Genomic DNA, 8,136 nt, shown 5'->3' on the forward strand with positions numbered 1-8,136 from the left:
CTCTGCTCAAAAATGTGCTACTTTATTTGAAAACTACATGCAGTATTGAGAAAACGGATCTAACATGTATTCTTGGAGAGTGGCCTCTGAGGGCGCTTAAGTAGCAGTAATTCTAAAGAAAAATACCAAACTCTGAGTGCAATGGTGGAACAAACCATGAAAATATCTTTTAGTCAACTAATGGAAAACATGCTATTACAAGTCCTTGAATTTGCTGCTGCCTCAAGTTAAAGTGTTTTATATATTGTACTGTATTTAACATTTGCTTTGGAAATCTTTTTCTTTTGGTTTAGGCTGAAGGAAAAGTTTGCCAAGTTTTATGTCTTCCTGAATCAGCAAGTAAATTTCCCATTACTCTCCCAGTTGGGTGAGTCATCAGTCCAGTTTAGGGATGTCACAGTCCTGGCTGTCTGGGCGGGATGAGAAACAACATTACAGTCAATCAGTCTAGACAGCCACTTGGCCATTTATGGTATCATTTCCCCTTTATTACTAAGAGCCTAGAGAGCAAAGAGACGCTCCTGGGAATATATGTAGGGTTACCAGATTTAGCAAATAAAAATACAGGATGCCCGGTTAAATTTGGAATTCAGATAAACAATGAATACTTTTTTTAGTATATGTATATTCCATGCAATATTCGTAACCCACTTTCACTTGAAAAAAAAACATTTCTTATCTGAAATTCACGTTTAACTAGTCATCCTATATTTTATCTGGCAACCCTACAAACATGGATCTTACTTCATATCATCCACATTTTATTATCTGCAGAATGTCAGAGATATGAAAGTCTGTTTCCTGAGTTTTTGAGAAGAAAAGTTGAACCATTTTTCTTTCATCTTTTATTAATCATGTAATTACTGTCTAACATTATAGAAAGCAAAAAATTATCAAAGACAAGAATTCCTTCGAGCATTGATTCTCAGACTTTAATGTACATTTAGGTCACGTGGGGATCTTGCCAAAATTCAGATTCTAGTTCAGCAGCCTGAGGTGGGCCTGATGTTCTGCATTTCTAACAAGCTCCCAGATGATAGCAATGCTGCTGGTCCCTGGGCCCACAGTGGCAAAGTTTTCAGTGTTTCTCAAACATTGCTGCACATTAGAATCAGCTGAGGAGATTTTAAAACTCTTGATGCCCAAACTGTATCCCATCCAAGTTAAATCCGAATTGTGGCTGGTGGGAGCCACGTGTCAGTATTTTTTAAAGCTCCTCAGTTGCTTCCAGTGTGCAGCCAGTGTTGAGAACCACTGTCTTTGATGCATCCACTTTGATGTTGGTTAATGTTTATTATCAACTACCTGGGAGGCAAAGCTTTTTTTTGTTTTAAATTGACATGGTGCTTTATTACACATTAACTGTAATCTTGAGAGACTGATGTGTGGAAGGATTGTCACCACAGTCTTTTCAATGTGTCCACTTTCAATTACGCTTTCTAAGTAACTGAGGAGATTTTATTATTTTAACTATTAGATCACCAAATATTTTCCAAATTTGGAAATTTTATATCTGTAACACACATTTTCCCATGAGTCCAAAATAATTTATTTCTCTTAATGTTTCTAATGGAAACCAAACAGCCACCACCTCAGAGTCAGTCTGGCTTGGAAAAAACTGGAATTTATAGTCCATTACTCTTTGTGAGGCTTGGCTAGAGTCAGGAAATGTGACTTAGGGAAGAAAATCAAATCTTTAAGTTCTTGTTGTTTTTCACACAAAGATGTCAACAAAAATAAAAGCATGCCTTCAAAGCTACTACTAAGAATATAGCATGGATATAACACATGTTTACACAAAACAGACAGGTGCTGACATAAAGTTAGCTGTGGGAAATGTCTATAAAAAGCCTTGCTTCTTAACCAAACACCCTCCTCTTTTTTCTTCTAATTATGTCATTTTAGTGTCATCAATTTTTATGCCATCTTCCTTAAATCACGATCTTTTCTGCAGTATTGTTTAGCTCCAAGAATGCTTTTTGGGTTTCTTGTACCTTACACTGAATTTTTTACTGAAAGATTTTTTTTTTTCTTTTTAAAACTTTATCCTGGTGGGTGTTTTTGTTTTTGTTGTTGTTGTTGGGTTTTTTTGGTTCACTTGATTCATCATGCATTCTTTTCTCTTGTTCATGCCTAGCTTACACCCTCCATCACTTCTCTGCTCCATTCCTTCCCTTGGGCCCAAACATTCTAGAATCTGTGAACAGACATTTAATTGACCTGCATCCCTCACCAGCTCCAGCAGTCATCACCATGCCCTGGGAAACAACCTTAAGAAGCCCACACATGCCCATGACCCTGGGTGGGCCCATTTGCCAAGATGAAAAGTTGGCTCAGAAGAAGTACAACAAGACAGTTATCGAGTGGGTGGCAAATTGCCGTGCAAACATTTAACTGTGGGTTCTTGGTGTGCCCTTTCAGAGAACTTTTGCCTGGGGAGGGAAAGGTGGAAAGTGGCTCTAGGCAGCAGAAGTCTCCCATGAAGAGGAGGAAATTAACCTGATCTGTCCTGCATACAAAGTAGCTACCTAAAAATGTATTTGTTCTAAATTATGGTAATTTACTCTTCCTGCCATGAAAGGCTTATATACATTTTCTTAGGGAGCCCACAGTATAGCATTGCACTGTACAATATAATAATAACTAAGCTAACATTTATTAAGCACTCACTATGTGTTTTTATATGCATTAGACCTTTAAAGCTTTGTAACCACCCCAACAAATACTATCACTACTCCAATTTTAAAGATAAAGAAACTGAAGCTTAGAGAACAATGACTTGTCCATGGTCACACAGATAATTGGTAGTAAAGCCAGGATATGAAGCCAAACAAATCAAATTAGAGGTGAAACCCTGCATACACCTTAGCTACCACGTATTTAAATATATCCAGGGACTCCACTATGTGATACTGCCTCTTATGTGATACTTGCAGGGAATAATAGAATCCTAAAGGACCTTAATTTTAAGTATTAATGGTAGTAAATGCATTCACTGTAGTAGTTTTCTCCAAACTAAACCAATGGTTAAAGAGATTATTTGAAGTGTTAGCTAAGTGAATCACAGTAAGAATTTTACTCTCTTTTCAATTTTCTTTCAGTCTTTCTGATTGTAACAAAAGTTAAGTCTCAGATTGGTGCTAATTTGTATTAATCTTCCTTTATTAACAAAGAAGGCAGGCCTTGGACTAGGGGAGACAACAGTATCTACTGAGAATTTAGTAACATTGCTTTGTATTCATTTCTAATGTTGCCTTCTACTTATGGCAAGTGATTCTGTTTTCTTTCCTTTTGTTTTCCATTTATGGTAGGGATATATATCCTCTTAAAATAAAATTTAAATACTGTTATAAAAAAGTACGTAGGGGGCTTCCCTGGTGGCGCTGTGGTTGGGAGTCTGCCTGCCGATGCAGGGGACACGGGTTGGTGCCCCAGTCCGGGAGGATCCCACATGCCGTGGAGCAGCTGGGCCCGTGAGCCATGGCCACCGGGCCTGCACGTCCGGAGCCTGTGCTCCGCGGCAGGAGAGGCCACAGCAGTGAGAGGCCCGCGTACCGCAAAAAAAAAAAAAAAAGTACGTAGTAGAGTTGATATGCAGATATGTCAAAAATCATGGCATTAGTACTGTGATGGCTAAAGTCTAGAATACTTTAAACAAAACAACAAGAAAAAAACCAAAAAGACTCTGCAGTCTTATTTCCATTAGCTGCATGAAAATGTCTGAATTAAGGAAGAAATGAAAAGTCTAACCCTAAAGAAAACAATGTTAACTGCTTTTGAATTCCCCTAGGCTCTAGATTCTAGAGTTCCAGACTATGGAAAAATTAATTATTCCTCATTCCATGCTATGAGGGTGTATTATATTGTAGAAAGAGCTCTTGATTCACTTTCAGAGGCTCCCGGTTGGATCCAACCTCTGCCACTCACCTTATGCAGGTCCTAATACCTTCCTTGAATTCAGTTTCTCCATCAAGAAATAAAAGATCAAATTAAGTTGTTTCTTCTAGCTCTTTTATTCTAGCTTTCTTCAATGTATCTGAAATGGTCTGCACATTTATTTGCCTTTCTTCCAAAGTGCTTATCTAGGTGAAGCTTTGTGTAGCCTGTACAACTCACATGTTTTTTGAGAGAATATAAGCCATGTTAATGCTTTATTTTGTAAAGCTTCTGTTTTTGTTACGAAAGGTTACCTAACTTAAAGGCTCATTTGGGGGTGGGGGGGAGGGCACTATTACAGGTCAGCTGCCTGTTACAACTTGATATCATTCTGGAAGAAATCGAGGCTTCCACTTCCTTTGCACCATTTAAAGAAACTATTCTGAATTCCAAGAATGCCCGTGGCATTTACCAGACACTGCGCTTTCTCCTGTATGTGTCTATTTTTACACTGGGCACAAAGTACAATTAATTACCACTGGTCACTGGAATAGAATGTAATTATGGCCTGAAAGGGTGACCAAACTGCCTTCTCTAGTTGATGACTAACTTCAGACATTCTTCCAGAGCTGCTTATCTGTGTGATCAGCTTCACGCTGATGGCCCAGCTTAAGCTAGTGCCCTTAACTCTCCCAGGTCTGGTTCCCTGACAAAAAGTAAAATCAAATCACACACTCAAAACACAAAAAGCAGAAAACGCAAGGCCAGTCCTTGTTAGCTGTGTAAGATCACTTAAACCCCTAGGTGCATAATTCAGATTTTAATAAACACCTTTTCAGAGGTTCTAGCATATTTGGAAGAGAGGAGACACAATTTGCCCTGTAATCAGGATTAGTTAGAAAGACAGATATAGCACGTTCATTTCACTACAGTTTAGCATATGGCATCAACCACATAACTCTCACATTCTATTCTTCTTTGTGTTTGCTGACATTTTAAGCACTTTATGCATGAGATGGCTTTCATGAGACATAACAAAAAGTGGGGAAGGAACAATATGAGTATAGCTGCATTGAGATCCTGGGAATGCAGAGAAAATACCTGCAAAATAATGCTAATCTACAAGAAGGGCAAAATGATAAGTTTTTATTAACAATAACCTTTATAGGTCCTTACACTGGAGACTGTATTACCGGAAGACAATGAAGTATTTGTTAAATGTCCAATACAACAAACCTCATAAGAGAAGTCTGATATAAAAAAATCTAGCTCCTTGACCTGGATATGGCACAGAGTAACAGTGTTTCCGTAATCTGGTTATGGACAGTCCTCTAGAGCAATAAACCTGAGCAAACTCTCAGTTGTCATTGTTGTTCAGTTTGGGGTAATCATCTACAAAGCGCCTGTTTGTCAGGATTGGTGGAATAGTTAGGGAGGAGAAGAAGAGAGCCGACTGTAGCAGAATCTGAATAATGTAAACCTTTATTGGCTGAATGCTATCACTGGTATTGTCAGGATTCACCTGGGATTGATCTCTGACATGACCGTTGACACTTCATGACAGCAACAATTTGACAGGACTACTGCAAATCACCAAATTACCTTGGTGATTCTCTCCCTGCTAGATGCAACAGCAGCTTTGGTTGTCATGGTTGGCTCCTAGCAAACCAGAGAGACCCAGGGGTTGGGGTCTACCAATATACCTCTCCCCCGTAAAGGTGGCAAATTGACAGCAAGGAAGCTAATCCTAAGGGAAGGAGGGGAATTAGTAAAAAGCTAGCAAGATTGGTGGTAAACTAGGACAGGTTTTCAGTTTCCAGGATAAAGGGTCAAATATCATAGGCTAAATTTGGATATTGCAAATTCAGTCTCATGAAGCTCAGGTATGCAAAGTCCAAATCAAAGTCATAGTTTAGGGGAATGGAAAGAAGCTTTCAAAGTACAGAGCATAAATGATGGTCAAATAGGACACAGAGTCCAAATATTCTAGAAATGTCATCTGGAAACAAGGCAAAGCAGAGTGTGAAAAGAGGCCAGCCCCTGGAAAGTAGTTTTGAGCAACCAGAACAAGTAGAATATGGCTCTGCAGCCAATAGGAAAACAGTGAAACTATCCCCCAAATATCATGCTTGGTGTCAAAGGCCTGAGAGTCTGGAAAATTCAAGTATGGGAGACACTTGAACAAAATTCATCCAAGTAAGTAAAACATACTACAGGAGTTCTCAGGGAGATTACCTGATGTTATACCTGGAATGGCCCATGTTGGACACAGGAGTGGGCTGAGACTGGCACCCAGGCTGTAGGAAATGCAGCAGACAGAGATACAGCGTCTAAAGGAAAATGAAAATCCAGGCAGATAGTGCAAATGAGGTGTCATCAGAAGAGATCTGGCAAATAGACAAAATCTAGTCATCAAGCAAAAGTCTGGAATCAGGAATACTAGAGCAGAAGGTTTGAAATAGCACCCAGGTAGTAGATCACAGAGAGATGCACTGAGTGGCTGTTGGAGTAGAATGCAGTTGCTTTTAATAGGGTACCCAAGTTCTCATCCCTTAGCAGGTGGAGAGGGCGCCTCTCAGTGCCCTACATTTATTCAGACCCAATTTAACTTTCTTCATGAAATAGCCTGGTGTGACAAAACTGAAAACATGAAAACTGTGAGTATTGGTAGGTTATGACATGTGTAATAATCATACTTGAACGTAGGATACTTTTCTAAGTATGGATTAGAATGGCAAGTAAATGAAAGAAAAAGTTGTGAACATCTGAAAATGGGGCCCTGTATATTTAAATCATGCTACACCTATGCAATGAACTATGATGCTGGCATTAACAACAATAATCACAAAGAGTTTTCAATAACTTAAAAATGTTTTCCCTCTCCCACAATACCTCACTCTCTTCCTTTCCAACCTGGGCCCGGAGAATGGCTCAGGCAAAGAAGAATGGTTCTGCCATCAAGGAGGTAGAGACCAGAAGATACATCCTTGACATTCACCAGCTCATCCACGAAGTGGGTTTCAAGAAGTGGGGCCCTCAGGCACTCAGAGAGATCTGGAAATTTGCCATGAAGGAGATGGGAACTCCAGATGTGCACTTTCACACCAGGCTCAACAAAGCTGTCTGGGCCAAAGGAATCGGAATGTCCCATACTGTTTCCAGGTGTGGTTGTCCAGAAAGTGTAATGAGGATGAAGATTCACCAAACAAGCAAGCTCTATATGTTGGTTATCTACGGACTTATCACTACTGTCAAAGATCTACAGCCAATGTGGATGAGGGCTAACAGCTGATTATAAAATAAAGTTGTAAAACCACAAAAAAGAAAGCTTTTAACCATTATTCAAAAAGACACGTGCACCCCAATGTTCATTGCAGCACTATTTACAATAGCCAGGACATGGAAACAACCTAAATGGCCATCAACAGATGAATGGATAAAGAAGATGTGGTACATATATACAATGGAATATTACTCAGCCATAAAAAGGAACAAAACTGGGTCAGTTGTGGAGATGTGGATGGACCTAGAGACTGCCATACAGAGTGAAGTAAGTCAGAAAAAGAAAAACAAATATCGTATATTAACGCATACATGTGGAATCTAGAAAAATGGTACAGATGAGCCTGTTTGCAAGGAAGAAATAGAGACACAGACATAGGGAACAAACATATGGACACCAAGGGGGTAAAGGTGGGTGGGATGAATTGGGAGATTGGGATTGACATATATACACTACTATGCATAAAATAGATAACTGATGAGAACTTGCTGTATAGCACAGGGAACTCTACTTAATGCTCTGTGGTGACCTAAATGGGAAGGAAATCCAAAAAAGAGGGGATATATGTATACACATAGCTGATTCACTTTGCTGTACAGCAGAAACTAACACAACATAAGCAACTATACACCAGTTAAAAAAAATAGACATAAAAAAAAAAGGAAACGAAAGCTTTTGCTGTGTTAGGTGGATACAGGAGATACTTTATAGAATTGCAGATTTTATGTTATAAATTGTATTCAGCTGCTAAAGTACTAAAGAACTGAAATACTAGTGCTCAAGCAAGAGAGAATTTTGTATTCCTCTCACAGAAAATAAGTCCAGAGCTGGCAAGGCAGTTCCAGTCATCGGGCACCCTGTCTCTTTCTATTTATCATCTTCAGAGTTGGCTAAAATAGCTGTCAATGCTTTGGCTCTGGTGTCCACGTTCCAGGCAAGAAGTAGAAGTGAAGAAGAGCAAAAAAGCTGCATGCTAA

The 8,136-nt window shown here is 39.2% G+C and overlaps 1 pseudogene; it reads left to right on the forward strand.

Annotated features, from left to right (window-relative positions):
* The first annotated feature begins 6,802 nt into the window (after positions 1–6,802).
* On the forward strand, positions 6,803–7,168 carry LOC113605038 (60S ribosomal protein L31 pseudogene; annotated as a pseudogene).
* The last annotated feature ends 968 nt before the right edge of the window (positions 7,169–8,136 follow it).

Source organism: Aethalodelphis obliquidens, unplaced genomic scaffold, assembly GCF_003676395.1.
Source record: "Aethalodelphis obliquidens isolate GAN/ISIS:26980383/991018 unplaced genomic scaffold, ASM367639v1 scaffold2, whole genome shotgun sequence".
In the NCBI taxonomy this organism is placed as follows: Eukaryota; Metazoa; Chordata; class Mammalia; order Artiodactyla; family Delphinidae; genus Aethalodelphis; species Aethalodelphis obliquidens.